The following is a 16584-nucleotide window of genomic DNA, read 5'->3' as shown; positions in this document are numbered from 1 at the left end:
GCAGTATCTAAGTAAGATAAATGAAGAAATTCTGTTAATTCTTCATGCTCAGACTAGACAATTACAGAAGATGATCAAGTTCAAACTTAGAATTTCAAGTACAGTTTAAAAAACATTGAAAATTTCTAGTATAATCACTGACTTCTCATCTTACTCTTCTTTCTCTTTTTCTACTTCTTCTTCTTCTTTGAATCAGAAGAAAACATATGCTCAAGCAGCTGAATCTACTGTCTCTAAACTCACTATCTCAAAATCTGATCAAAATTCTGAGAAAACTGAGAAGAATAATGCTTATACTTCTATTTATAGAAAAGTAAAGAAAAAATTGTAAAAGAAGAAAAACTTTCAAATCTTCAGAAATAGAAGACTTATTCTCAAAGTCTTAAATCAGAATATCTTATAAAGAAACAAGCTAAACTCAAATCTCATTTTCAGACTCAGAAATGAAATTAATCAGTAGTTCTTTTCTCAGTTAATAACTGATATTAATATTCAAAAATCAGTTATAGCTTCAATTGAGTTATTCTTCTTTGAAAACTTTATCATTCTGACTACAATGTCTGAATTCAGTATAGAATTCCTTATTCAGAATGAGAATCTCTGAAAATCAGCAGTAGAATCTTTGTTAAACACAACAATTCTATCTGAGAGAGATGAAAAGTGAGATAAATTCATTCTTTATAATATTTCAGTTGAAATTTTTGACTGTGAAGAAGAAATGCTACTTCTCAAAAATGAATTAGAAGAATACAACTTTATGCAACTGAGAAAAGAGTCTGTGTGACTAAATTTAATTAAGTTCAGATAAAGCAGAAGAAATGTCTCTATTCTAGTATATATAAAGACACTTGAATAGTCAAAGATCTCTGAAGTAAGAATAACAGATTTGAAAATGAGAGTTCATGAATACAAAGACTCAAGAATGAATCTCAAAGCTCAAATACAGTGTTCAAACTGTCAAAGATATAAATACTTTACAATCTTCTATTTTAGAGACTCAAAATGTGTATTCTGTGCCAGAGATTATAAAACTAGTGAGTATAAATATGAAACATGCTTAAAAAGAGAGGAAATATATTAATATACTATACTTAAATACTCTAATTGCAAAGAAAAACATGCATCTAACTCAAAAGAATGTATATTTACTTCAAGAACTCAAAAGAACTGAAGAAAAGATGAAGCTCAAAATAAATCTAGAACTGAAGAGAATAGTTAAGTCAGTAAACTCATAAATATAAGCTTAAAAAGAAGAAACTCTCAACTATCTAAATCTTCAAACTTTAATTCTTCAGCTAAATATAAATACAATTTGAATTCTCAAACTTCTGTTAAGATTAGAGAATTGAGAAATAACTCTGATAATAAACTAGATATAATACAAGCAGTTGAGATTTCTACTTTTCAGAATAGTTATAATCTACTATCTAATAATAGTGATTAGATTCTACTCTACTCTCTTTTAATATAAATATACAATTAAAAGAATAAAAAAAGTTTAAAAACTCTTCAAAAAGTATATTTATTTAAAATAATATGAATAGAAACTTAAATTATATTTATTCTTATCTTCAAATTGCATTTGAATAAAAAGTTAATTTTATACTACTTTAGAAGCTGAATTTTGATGCTGAGCAAAAATATATTATTTCTCATTTAAGCTACTACTACTTTCTATCTCAAAAGTCTGAAATAAAGTCAAGAGTAGTAATCTATGAAAGAAAGAGATCAAGATATTAATTTAATCTAAGATTTAATATCATGTCTGACTCTGATATTCTAGTGAGTGATATTATAGATAAAGAGAATAAGTTTAATACTATACAGCTTATAAATATCTATAATGAAAAGTCATTGAAGAAAAATAACAATATCTGAATAATTGATAGAGAATTTCTGAACATCACTTCACTAAGAAACTCTATAATTGCATGAGATTTCAATGCATATTATTGCTGATGAAATTCAGAATACAAGAGAGTAGTAAGAGCTGATAATCTGATTGAATGAATTTTTGAGCATTTAATAGATTTAGTTAATAAGTCTGATTAACAAACATTCTTTAGAAAAGATATGAAACAGAAATCTATTATAGATCTAATCTTTATATCATAAAATTTAATGAAAAAAAGACTTATAAACTAATGTATTAATTCAAATAAGACATCAGAATCAGATTATGAGATTATTCAATTTGATATTGAACTGAGTAAAAAATAAATGAGTGAAAACTCTCTTCTCTCTAATCAGTTTAACTTTAAAAAAGCTGATTGAAAAGCAGTTGAAGAAAGTATAAAACTGTTAAAAACTGAAAGATAGAGTGAGCTATATTGAAATTCTGATCAAGATATCTCAAATGAAATGCTTAAGAATAGAGTGAAGCTTATTACATCTATTATTCTAACAAGTGTTAGAGATAATATTTCAAAGAGAAAATCTTCTGAGTATTCAAAACCTTGATGAAATGAGAATATCTCATCTAAAAAAAAAGAATTAGCTAGTATCAGAAGAGATTGAAAGAATGATATAATATCTGATAAAGAGTTTAAAGCTGTCAGAAATGAATATTTTTCAGATATTAAAAGAGCTAAAACAGACTGCTGAAATAAATTTCTTGAAGAAGTATAAGAAAAGAAAGTTTTTAAAGCTTTTAACTATACTAAAATAAGAAGTGTAGCAAAACTTTCAGTCTTAGAATATGAGTTTCAGAATGAATTATATACAGCAAACTCTTTTGAGAAAAAATGTCAAGCTTTTATAAGAATTCTCTTTCAAAACTTATCAGATTCAGATTCAGAGAAAGAGAATATATTACTTCTCAACTACATTAATGAAAATAACTGGAAATGATCTGATCTTACATAAGATGAATTAGAGTCAGCTATCTTCTCAAGTTCTGTTAAAACTGCTGCAGAACCTGATTCAATTAATCACTTAATTATTCAAAAGATATATTTCTACTTAAAGAATGAGTATTTTGAGCTCTTTTTCAATCTCTTGAAAAATGAATATCATTCTGAATGCTGAAGAGAAGTCACTGAAGTGATTCTTATAAAATCTAATAGAAAAACTTCAATTTCTAAGTTATATAGAGTAATATCTCTATTAAACTATCTAGAAAAGATTTTAGAAAAGATAATAGTTACTCAACTATCTTTTATAAGCTCTATTAATAACTCTCTTTTATTCAGTGAATAAATGAGAGATAGAAAATAATGTTCTGTAATTAACACTGTTCTCTCAGTTATTCATGATATTCAAATAGCAAAGCATGAAGATCTGGTCTCAACTGCAGTTTTTATTAATATAAAAGAAGTATTTAATCTTGTTTCAAAGTTAAAGTTAATTCAGACTTTGAAGATGTTAAAACTGCTACTTTCTCTAATAAAATGAGTTAACTATTTTATATCTAAAAGAATTATATAACTTTTCTTTGATGAAATGAAATAAGATAAGACTGAGATAAAAATAGAAGTACTGCAAGAATCTTCAATCTCACTCATTTTATTTGTAATATACACTGCATATCTATTCAAAGATAGAAATATGAAAATAATGTAATCTCTGAGTTATATAGATGATATTGATCTGATCTACAGCTCAAAAACTATTAAAGAGACTTTAAAAGTGATTGAAAAAGCTGTAAAGAAACTCTTTGTCAGAGCAGATATTAATTAAATTTAATTTAATATAAATAAAACTAAGTTAATTCATTTCTTTTCTAAATTCAATGAGAAAGAACTATCTCTAACTCTTTTAAATAGAGAGATTAAACCCAGTTTAAATATTAAATGATTAGAAGTATGATTAAACTTCAAGTTAAATTTTAAATATCATATGCAATAAAGAACTGTAAAGACAGAATGACTATTGAATAATATTATCAGACTATCAAATACAGAGAGAGATCTATTCTTCCAGGCTATGAGACAGTTATATATAGTCTGTATTATCTCAGTAGCTGATTATGAAGTTTAAGTTTGATGAAATAATCAAGGAAATTTCACTGAACTCTTTCAAAGTCTGTAAAACAGAGCTTTGAGAAGAATTCTAAAAGTATTCAAATCATCTTCTATTAAAGCAATGAAAAGTGAAGCTTCAATTCCTTCTTCTGCTATTAGATTTGAAAAGATCTGTATGAACTATGCTCTGAGAGTTATAAAGATAAGCTTAAATCATATAATCAGAGAAAGAGTCTCTTCTTCATTTTCACTGATTAACTCTGGAAATGAACTAGATTGAAATAGATTTCTTGATTGAAATGAAAATAATTCTTCAAAGAAAATGCCTTCTCAACTGTACAGACTATACTCACTGATTAAAAGTCAATTTTCTTCTTTAAATGTTGAAAAAGTTGATCATGAGAAGTTATCTCTCTGAAGAGAAAAGCTTGAATGTCTTATAGACTTATAAATAAGTGAACTATCTAAAGAGAAAGAGTATGAACAGCATTTGAAGAGAATTTCTATAATCAATATAAAAGACTCTATTCTGATTTATTCAGATGACTCAAAAAATGAGAATTTGAATAGATTAGACACAGACATTGCTTATACTGAAGATAATATTATTTTTATCTCAGATTTCTGAAATCTAGACTGTGAATCTGAAGTCTTTGACACTGAACTATTTATAATAATGAAAGCTTTCAAACTTATTGAAATAAAATCTTATAAAAGAGAAAATAGTTTAAAAGAGATATGAATATTCTCTGATAGTTAAGCTGCTTTAAAAAGACTTAGAAATAGTCAGATTTATAATGATTAAATGAATCTTGAACTGATCTTAAACTCTGTTTTAAAAATTCAAAAGAGAAGAACATCAAAACTGATAATTCATCTACACTAAGTTTCTACTTATATGAATATTCATGGCAATGAATTGACTGATTCAGCTGCAAAAAAAGGTTCAGAACTAAGCAGATCTATTCAAAAAATTGTGTTCTGGTCTTTTATAAAGAGAAAAATAAAAGAATCTTGTTTAGATAAGTGAAATGAAAGCTGGCAGAAACAAAAGAAGAGTATACATTATTCAAGATTTGAAACAAAACTCAAGTGAAAATCTTGTTTAATTAAATGTAAAAAGAAAATATTCTCATCTATAATACAGCTAAAACTAGAATATGACTATTTCAAATCTTATATATAAAGATTTGATAATAGATTTGATTCAATAGAATGCTCATTCTGCAATGCAAATGAGAATTCTGAGTATATTGTAATACATTGTGCATTATACAATAGTCTCAGAGTCAGATTGAAAGAGAAGTATAATCTAAATCAATTAAATATGAGATTCTTATTCTCAACTGAGACAGGAATTAAATACTTAATAGACTTTCTATCAGAAACTGAAGCAGCTACAAGAAAATGACTGAATTCAGAAATATCTGAATATGAAGAGAAGGAAATTGATCAGATATAGTCTGTTAAAACAGCTATATACTATCTTTTGAGAATTTGTTTCATTACAGTCTCTCTTTATTTTACTTTATTTTTTCCTTTCTATTCTTTTCTATCTATCTATTTAATCTGTCTATCTTTAAGACTGTGTTCTCTTTTCTTTTGTCATGATATTGTCAAATGATTTCAAAGTATCAGAAGATGTTAAAACACTGCAATTTGTAAACAGTTTTTGTATTCTGAGCTGAAATTTCCTGATTTTGCATATCTGAAATTGATGAATGTATGATAGTTATCTTTATAGATATAGGAAAAACCCTGAGAACTTTTAATTCTCAGGTAGATGTCATAGTCTCTAACTGCATACATCTATAATTGAAGAATAATAATAATAATAATGTATATCACAGTGAATATAGCTCTGATACTTTATAAGTTCAGTAGAGATTAGATTTACAAATAGTTCTGATATGTAGTATACATGATTGAATTCTATCAATCTTTCACTCACTGAGATGAACATAGTGCTGACACTCTGAACCTTCAGAATGACCTTATTAGTCACTTGAACTGTTGAACTGTTAATTGCTATAAGCTCTGAAAATCGCGATCTATCACTTGCTATGTGGCATCCAGCGCCACTATTTCATATAGTGAGGGAATTCTTGTGAGGTTTCATAAAACAGGCTGGTATATTGATAATCTCTGTGAGATTTGTCATCTGAAAGGTCTCTGATTCATCTGTAATAAATAGTTGAGTCTTACTCTTACTATTGTTCTTTTTCTTCTTTTCTTTGAATTTCTTTATTCTTACAGTATTGTAAATTCTTCAATTATCTGAAGCACTGTCAGAATTAACTAATTAACAGATATCAAAGTGAGATCTCTCTCATTCAAAACATGTAGATGAATTGTCTGATTCTCAATGATTTCAGAAGCTCTCTTGAGTATTATCATAATCATGTTTATTACAGTCTTCACAGGCCGAATTCAATGTATTGTTGTTGTTAGAATTGATAGATGTAGTAATTGTTATAGCTGTTATTATAGCAGAGTTAGCCGCAGAATCTGTATTCTGTAGATTCTTTTTATCTTTTGAAGAATCAAGTCACAAACAGATCTTCTTCATGAGAAGATCAATATTCAATACTACAGCTGTGAATTTGAAATCTTGTATCTTCTCTATCTTCTTCTGAACATAATTCCTTCAATTGTTAAGTAGAACTGAGTAGAAGATATCAAATATTTATACATCTGAGAGAGAAGTATTCAACATCTTCAATTTTATAATAATGAACTGAAACTTATCAAAGAATGTGTGTAGATTGATAATCTGTATGTTATCAAGTGACATGAATTTCAGAACTGTCTCACAGTGTAACTGTGTTTTTGAGATAGAGTATTTCTGTTTAATTGCATTTCATAGAGTATAAGCGATCTGATTTTCATCATATTTAGAGAAATGTGATTTGACAGCTGCACTCAGAGAGTTCAAGATGAATATGTAGAGTCACTGATTTCTGATGTCTCAGAATGATACTCATTCATTATCTCTTTATAGAGGATTCTGAGTCTGTCATTTCTCTATTATATATCAACACTGTGCATTAACCAGTTTCAATTTCATAAAGATGCTTCATATAATGTAATTGAATGTGTCAGTTGAACTGTTTGACCTCATAGTATTCTTGATATCTTTCTTGAATTGAGAGATTGCCTTGTCAACACAGCTATTCAGTTTATAAAGGTTGAATTTCAACCTTTCACTGAGATTAGAATTTCATATGACTGTACAGGCTGAGGAGATAATAACAGAATGATTGTTAACATTCTGTAATCAATCTGTAGAGAATGAGAATCTCTGTTAACAGAGTTTTTTCAGTTATAATTCAAGTTCTAGAACTCTTCACTTCTTCTTCTTCATCTCAAATGTCATTTTAAGATGTTTTATCTGTTAATCTGATATTGTCTCATCTGAATAGTAGATATCTGAGTGTTCATTATTCTCATCATGAGAATCAGTATCAAGCTGTCAAGTAGATCGGAGGGCCGGCCTGACTGTGTCAGAAGCTGTATTCAAACCAGCTTCAAATTGAGAGAGTTATTATTATTATTATTCTTCAATTATAGATGTATGCAGTCAGAGACTATGACATCTATCTGAGAACTTTTAGTTCTCGGGGTTTTTCCTATATCTGTAAAGTTAACTATTATACATTCATCAATTTCAGATATGCAAAATCAGAAAATTCCAGCTTAGAATACAAAAACTGTTTACAAATTGCAGTAATTTAACATCTTTTGATACTTTGAAATCATTTGACAATATCATGACAAAAGAAAAGAGAACACAGTCTTAAAGATAGACACATTAAATAGATAGATAGAAAGAAATTGAAAGAAAAGAATAAAGTAAAGAGAGACTGTAACAAAACAAATTATTAAAAGATAGTATATAGCTGTTTTAACAGACAATATCTGATTGATTTCCTCCTCTTCATATTCAGATATTTCTGAATTTAGCCATTTTCTTGTAGCTACTTGAGTTTCTGATAGAAAGTCTATTAAGTATTTAATTCCTGTCTCAGTTGAGAATAAGAATCTCATATTTAATTAATTTAAATCATACTTCTCTTTCAATCTGACTCTGAGACTATTGTATAATGCAGAGTGCATATAATATACTCAGAATTCTTATTTGTATTACAGAATGAGCATTCTATTGAATCAAATCTATCATCAAATCTTTGTATATAAGATTTGAAATAGCTATGTTCTAGTTTCAGCTGTATTATAAATGAGAATATTTTCTTTTTATATTTAATTGAACAAGATTTTCACTTGAGTTTTGTTTCAAATCTTGAATAATGTATACTCTTCTTTTGTTTCTGCTAGCTTTCATTTCACTTATCTAAATAAGATTCTTTTATTTTTCTCTTTATAAAAGACTAGAATATAATTTTTTGAATAGATCTGCTTAATTCTGAACTCTTTTTTACAGCTGAATCAGCCAATTCATTGTCATAAATATTCATATAAGCAGGAATTCAGTGCAGATGAATTATCAGCTTTGATATTCTTCTCTTTTAAATTTTCAAAACAGAGTTTAAGATCAGTTCAAGATTCATTTGATCATTATAAATCTGACTATTTCTAGGTCTTTTTAAAGCAGCTTAACTATCAGAGAATATTCATATCTCTTTCAAACTATTTTCTCTTTTATAAGATTGTATTTCAATGAGTTTGAAAGCTTTCACTATTACAAGTAGTTCAGCATCAAAGACTTCAGATTCACAGTCTAAATTTCAGAAATCTGAGATAAAATTAATATTATCTTCAGTATAAGCAATGCCTGCATCTAATCTATTCAAATTCTCATTTTTAAAGTCATCTGAATAAATCAGAATAGAGTCTTCTATATTGATTGTGAAAATTCTCTTCAAATGCTATTGATATTCTTTCTTCTTAAGTAGTTCACTTATTTACAAGTTTATAAGAGATTCAAGCTTTTCTCTCTAGAGAGATATCTTTTCATAATCAACTTTTTCAACATTTAAAGAAGAAAATTGATTTTTGATCAGTGAGTATAGTCTGTACAGTTGAGAAGGCATTTTCTTTGAAGAATTATTTTCATTTCAATCAAGAAATCTGTTCTAATCCAGTTCATTTCCAGAGTTAATTAATAGAAATGAAGAAGAGACTCTTTCTCTGATTATATAATTTAAGCTCATCTTTATAACTCTTAGAGCATAGTTCATACAGGTCTTTTCAAATCTAATAGCAGAAGAGAGAATTGAAGCTTCAATTTTCATTGCTTTAATAGAAGATGATTTGAATACTCTCAGAATTCTTCTCAGAGCTCTGTTTTACAGACTTTGAAAGAGTTCAGTGAAATTCTTCTGATTATTTCATCAAACTTGAACTTCATAATCAGCTACTGAGATAATACAGACTATATATAACTGTCTCATAGTCTGAAAGAATAGACCTCTCTCTATATTTGATAGTCTGATTATATTGTTTAATAGTCTTTCTGCCTTGAGAGTTCTTTGTTAAATGTGATATTTAAAATTCAACTTGAAGTTTAATCATACTTCTAATCATTTAATATTTACACTGGGTTTAATCTCTCTATTTAAAAGAGTTAGAGATAGTTCTTTCTCATTGAATTTAGAAATGAAATGAATTAACTCAGTTTTATTCATATTAAATTAAATTTGATTAATATCTGCTCTAACAAAGATTTTCTTTACAGCTTTTTTAATCACTTTCAAATTCTCTTTAATAGTTTTTGACCTGTAGACTAGATCAATATCATTCATATAACTCAGAGATTACACTATTCTCATATTTCTCTTTTTGAATAGATATGCAGTGTATATTGCAAATAACATGAGTGAGATTAAAGATTCTTATAATACTTCTATTTTTATCTCAGTCTTGTCTTATTTCATTTCATTAAAGAAAAGTTGTATGATTCTTTTAGATATAAAACAGTTAACTTATTTTATTAGAGAAAGTGACAGTTTTAACATCTTCAAAGTCTGAATTAACTTTAACTTTGAAACAAGATTAAATACTTCTTTTATATTAATAAAAACTGCAGTTGAGACCAGATCTTCATACTTTGCTATTTATTATTATTATTATTATTATTATTATTATTCTTTCATTATACTCATATGCAAGCGGAGCTTATAATGAGTCCTTGTGTGATGTTAAATACAGATCAAGTGTTGATTATACAGGAGGAAATACAGGTGTTGAGATCATGCCAAGATAACAAGAACATAGAAAAATACAAAGAAGTGACAATTATATTACATACAATAATAATTTCTCAGCCCAGGAACATAGAGTAATTCATTGAAGTGATTTGTACACCTCTGTATTTATTAGAAACCTGAGGTGCTTGAGTTCTGGATTTAATGTATCCCCTGCGGTTTCGAACCCACGCGCCTTGGTTTCCCACACCAAGGCGCTACCGGGTGGCCGCATTAACCATTCGGCCACTGAGGCATACTTTGCTATTTGAATATCATGAACAACTGAGAGAACAGTGTTAATTGCAGAACATTGTTTTCTATCTCTCATTTATTCACTAAATAAAAGAGAATTACTAATAGAGCTTATAAAAGATAGTTAAGTAGCTATTATCTTTTCTAAAACCTTCTCTAGACAGGTCAATAGAGATATTACTCTATATAACTTAGAATTTGAAGATTTTCTATTAGATTTTTATAAGAATCACTTCAGTGACTTCTCTTCTGCATTCAGAATGATATTCATCTTCTCAAGAGATTGAAAAAGAGCATAAAATATTCATTTTTTATGTAGAAGTATATATTTTGAATAATCAAGTGATTAATTGAATCAGACCCTGCAGCAGTTTTAACTGAACTTGAGAAGATAGCTGACTCTAATTTATCTTATATAAGATCAGGTCATTCTCGCCCCGGTGGCCGAATGGTTAATGCGGCCACCCGGTAGCGCCTCGGCGTGGGAAACCAAGGCATGTGGGTTCGAAACCCGCAGGGGATACATTAAATCCAGAACTCAAGCACCTCAGGTTTCTAATAAATACAGAGGTGTACAAATTGCTTCAATGAATCACTCTATGTTTCTGGGCTGGGAAGTTATTATTGCATGTATCTAATTGTCACTTCTTTGTATTTTCCTATGTTCTTGTTATCTTGGTGTGATCTCAACACCTGTATTTCCTCCTGTATAATCAACACTTGATCTGTATTTAACATCACGCAAGGACTCATCATAAGCTCCGCTTGCATATGAGTATAATGAAAGAATAATAATAATAATAATAATCAGGTCATTCTCAGTCATTTTTATTAATATAGTTAAGAAGTGATATATTCTCTTTCTCTGAATCTGAATCTAATAAGTTTTGAAAGAGAGTTCTTATAAAAGCTTGATATTTTTTCTTAAAAGAGTTTACTGTATATAATTCATTCTGAAACTCATATTCTAAGACTGAAAGTTTTACTACACTTCTTGTTTTAGTATAGTTAAAGGCTTTAAAAACTTTCTTTTCTTATACTTCTTTAAGAAATTTATTTCAGCAGTCTGTTTTAGCTCTTTTAATATCTGAAAAATATTCATTTCTGACAGCTTTGAACTCTTTATCAGAAATTACATCATTCTTTCAATCTCTTCTAGCAGTAGCTAATTGTTTTCTTTTAGATATAATATTCTCATTTTATTAAGATTTTAAATACTCAGAAGACTTTCTCTTTGAAATATTATATTTAACACTTATTAGAATAATAGATGTAATGAGCTTCACTTTATTCTTAAGTATTTCATCTGAGATATCTTGATCAGAATTTCAATACAACTCACTCTGTCTTTTAAATTTTAACAGTTTTATACTTTCTTCAACTGCCTTTCAATCAGCTTTTTCAAAGTTAAACTAATTAGAGAGAAGAGTATTTTCACTCATTTATTCTTCACTCAGTTCAATATTAAATTGAATAATCTTATAATCTGATTCTGATGTCTTATTTGAATCAATAAATCAGTTTACAAGTCTTTTTTTCATTAGATTTTATGATATGAAGATTAGATCTATAATAGATTTCTGTTTCATATCTTTTCTAAAGAATGTTTGTTGATCAGACTTGTTAACTAAATCTATTAAATGTTCAAAGATTTATTCAATCAGATTATCAGCTCTTACTGCTCTTTTGCATTCTGAATTTCATCAGAGATGATGTGTATTGAAATCTCCTGCAATTATAGAGTTTCTTAATGAAGTTATATTCAGAAATTCTCTATTAATTGTTCAGATATTGTTATTTTTCTTCAATAACTTTTCATTATAAATATTTATAAGCTGTATAGTATTAAACTCATTCTCTTTATCTATAATATCACTCACCAGAATATCAGAGTCAGACATGATATCAAATCTTAGATTAAATTAATATCTTGATCTCTTTCTTTCATAGATCACTACTCTTGACTTTATCTCAGACTTTTGAGATAGAAAGTAGTAGTAGCTTGAATGAGAAATACTATACTTTTACTCAGCATTAAAATTCGGCTTCTGAAGTAGTATAAAATTAACTTTTTATTCAAATACAATTTGAAGATAAGAATAAATACAGTTTGAATTTCTATTTACATTATTTTGAATAAATGTGATTTTTGAAGAGTTTTTAAACTTTTTTTATTGTTTTTATTGTATATTCATACTAAAAGAGAGTAGAGTAGAATCTAATCACTATTATAAGATAGTAGATTATAACTATTCTGAAAAGTAGAAATCTCAACTGCTTACATTATATCTAGTTTATCATCAGAGTCATTTCTTAATTCTCTAATCTTAACAGAAGTTTGAGAGTTCAAATTCTATTTACATTTAGCTAAAGAATTGAAGTTTGAAGATTTAGATAGTTGAGAGTTTCTTCTTTTTAAGCTTACAGTTGTGAGTTTACTGGCTTGACTATTCTCTTCAGTTCTAGATTTGTTTTGAGCTTTATCTTTTCTTCAGTTCTTTTGAGTTCTTGAAGTAAACATACATTCTTTTGAGCTAGATGCATGTTTTTCTTTGCAATTAGATCATTTAAGCAGAGTATGTTGACATATTTCATCTCTTTTTGAGCATATTTCACATTTATGCTCACTAGTTTTGTGATCTCTGGCACAGAATGCACATTTTGAGTCTCTAAAACAAGAGATTGCAAAGTGTTCATATCTTTGACAGTTTGAACACTGTGTTTGAGCTTTGAGATTCATTCTTGAGTCTTTGTATTCATGAAGTCTCATTTTCAAACCTGCTACTCTTAAATTGAGAGAGTGTTTCAGAGTGTTCATTAATAAAGCTTTCAAATACTTTAGAAGAATGTTCACTGACAAAGTATAAGTGTGAAGAATCATCATCATCAACTGAATCAGTGAGTTGAATATGAGATTATGAATATGTGTATGAGCGGGATCATGTTGAATCTGCCATCTTGATGTTCATTTTATTGAATTCTTGTCAATATTATTCTCTTTTTCTTGCTTTTTTATAATGTGATGCATTTTCTGCAAGTCTTTTTTTTAAGCAAGCAGTAGTATTATTGATTAACAAGATCTTAATACTGATAGAGTAAGACAATTTTAACTTCTGATGAGCATATCGAATGAAGCAGTAGTTAAAATAATGATTATATTAACAAGGAATTCTGAATTGGCAGTGATTTTGCACAAAACAGGTCTCATAACCTGTGAAAGATGTAAAGCTTGTGTGATTGAAAGGTTGCTAGCTTGTGAAAAGTTATATGATGAAAGGATTAGTAAGCCAGATCACGTGACCTGACACTTCTCTTTTGAATTTTCATAACAGAATTTAAAATCAGTTCAACATTCATTTGATTATTATGAATCTGACTATTTCTAAGTCTTTTTAAAGCAGCTTGACTATCAGAGAATATTCATATCTCTTTCAAACTATTTTCTCTTTTATGAGATTTTATCTCCATAAGTTTGAAAGCTTTTACTATTGTAAATAGTTCAGTATCAAAGACTTCAGATTTACAGACTAAATTTCAGAAATCTGAGATAAAATTAATATTATCTTCAGTATAAGCAATGTCTGCATCTAATCTATTCAAACTCTCATTTTTTCAGTTATCTGAGTAAATCAGAATAGAGTCTTTTATATTAATTGTAGAGATCTTCTTTAAATACTGTTTATATTCTCTCTCTTTAGATAGTTCACTTTTCTTACATATAATTATTACATAAAGATGTTGAATCTTCTAGAGATTATACAGTTCACACTGAACTCTTACAGCTTAATTCAGATCACAGATAATATAGTAATAAAGCTCTGAGATATCTATAACTGAGCAGAAGTCTTCATAATAAGTATTAAATAACATTAAGAGAATTAAGTCAATGTCTGATAAGACTCTGCTGAGTAATATAAGATAGAAGATCATGTATAATTGAATCTTAAAAATATACAAATCACACACTTATTTTATACACTGAACTATTATCATACTAAATACAAAGTAATAGAAGTTCTAGTCAGTTATAACTATTATCTTAATACTTTATCAGAGATTTATAATATCTTTCATATAAGCTTACTCTGCTACACTGCTACTAACTCATTCTCTTCTTAACTGACTTCTGACTGATAATCACCAGAAATCATAGAAGAAGATAATGAACTTGAATAAGAGATTGAAGATATTCTTAATAAAAGACTCTGCAGCTGTGACTGATAATATTTTGTAAAATAAGTTAGTTATAATTATTTAATCTGAACTTCAGACTCTGTACTATCTGAAACAGCAGCTCTCAACTGATGAAAACTACATACTCACAGCTCTATCACTTAAAGCTTACTTTCAGAAAGAGAGAGACTAATGTAGTAGACTACACTTAATTAATAGATTATTTCATTACACTTCATAGATTTCTACTGAAAGCTCTGATTCTTAGTTACTAATTCTCAGCTGAAAACTCACAGAGCTTCTATTCTCTCATCTCAGAGCTTTATCTTATACATGTATAAATATTCACTCTGATTATACTCTTACATCTTCTCTCTTTTCCTTCTCTAATGTTTTGTATTTTTATTATATAAGTTCTATATCTAATGCCGGTCTTTTCAGCGTTGACTCATTACAATTTCATTTAAAATTCTTATATATACATAAAGTTTTATTTCTGATTCTGCAGTTTTAATTAACTTTTTTTACTATTTTAAATAAATCTTCTGAGAGATTTTATATACTCTTTAATTTAAATAAGAGAAAAAAGTGTTATTTATATTAAATACAAAAAATATTCATTTTAGAAGATTTTTCATTCATTATATACTGTTTTTAATTATATAATTTATATTATTTTTATATATTTTTAATAATAATTATCTTTTTTTTATTCTTCTGAGTAGAGAGTACACTTTTTTAAATCAGTATTTATTATCTTTTTTCTCTTTTTTTATCTCATTATATTCATATATGTAATATTTATCAGAGTATGAAGTTTTCTCTCAATCAAGTAAAGTAGTATTAATTAAATACTTTTTTATTTATTACTCTTTTCTATACTTCTATTTTAAGATGTTTAAAATCACTCTGATATAATAACTATAAATTACTTAGTAAATAGAATTATTATGTCTCTGAGAAGCTTATACTTCTCACTAGTTTTTAAACATGCTATCAGATGTGATTCAAAGATTGCTTAAGTTAATATAGAATTGTAAATATACATCAGCTTCTTATATATAAGATAAATAATTAGTAAGACTACTAGAGTCTCTTACATTTAGAAGTATATTCAGAAGCAGCTATGTTATTATTCAACTACATGTTTTTCCGAATTATATTTACAGAGAATAACTGTAAAAAAATCTTGCAATCACTGTATTTAAAGTGCCTTAGTGGTCAAATGATTAATGCGGCCATCTGATAGCACCTTGATATGAGAAATCAAGGCGTGTGAGTAGACTGACCGTGTGACCGTGTCTGAAACCAGAATCAGAATATTTAATGATCTTATTATCAACTTAATTAATCTCATTACATGATTTTAAGATTAAATAGTAGTCTTATACTGTCTCAGTAAGACTTACTATCTACTCTTATTATATTTTTCAAATAAGATTATAATTTTCACTTCTCAATTTAAATTCTTTTTATTGCTTTAAATGACTTTAAATCTTATTTAAGTATTATTAAAAAGTATTACTTTTTAAAAAATTAAACATAGTCTAAAAAAAATCTTAAAAAATCTAAAAATAGTGACTTTATACTAAGAATAAGATTAAATGAGATTAAATGAAATCACTTTCTTATTTTTTCTAAGTCATGATTTCATTTTGAGATCTGATAAGTAGTCACTTTATATGTTTCTTTAATAATTAGTCTCAGTGAGATTCACATCAAGAAATGTATGAGACCAGACTGAATGAGATTAAACATGAAATTCATGGTTCCGGCGGTCAGTCTAATCTATATTATGAATTCAAGTGCAAATTAGTAATAAACTGTGGCGGGCTGCCTCTAATCAATCATATCATATAGACTATTTCATTACACTCCATAGATTCCTGCCAAAAGCTCCGATTCTCGGTCGCCGATTCTCAGCTGAAAAACTCACAGAATCTCTATTCTTCCGCTCTGAAGCTTCACCACATATAAAGCTTCACCGCGTA

The sequence above is a fragment of the Blastomyces gilchristii genome (genome assembly GCF_000003855.2).
Source record: "Blastomyces gilchristii SLH14081 genomic scaffold supercont1.5, whole genome shotgun sequence".
Classification (NCBI taxonomy): domain Eukaryota; kingdom Fungi; phylum Ascomycota; class Eurotiomycetes; order Onygenales; family Ajellomycetaceae; genus Blastomyces; species Blastomyces gilchristii.
The sequence above is the reverse complement of the archived record's forward strand: the minus strand, read 5'-3'. Positions refer to the sequence as shown.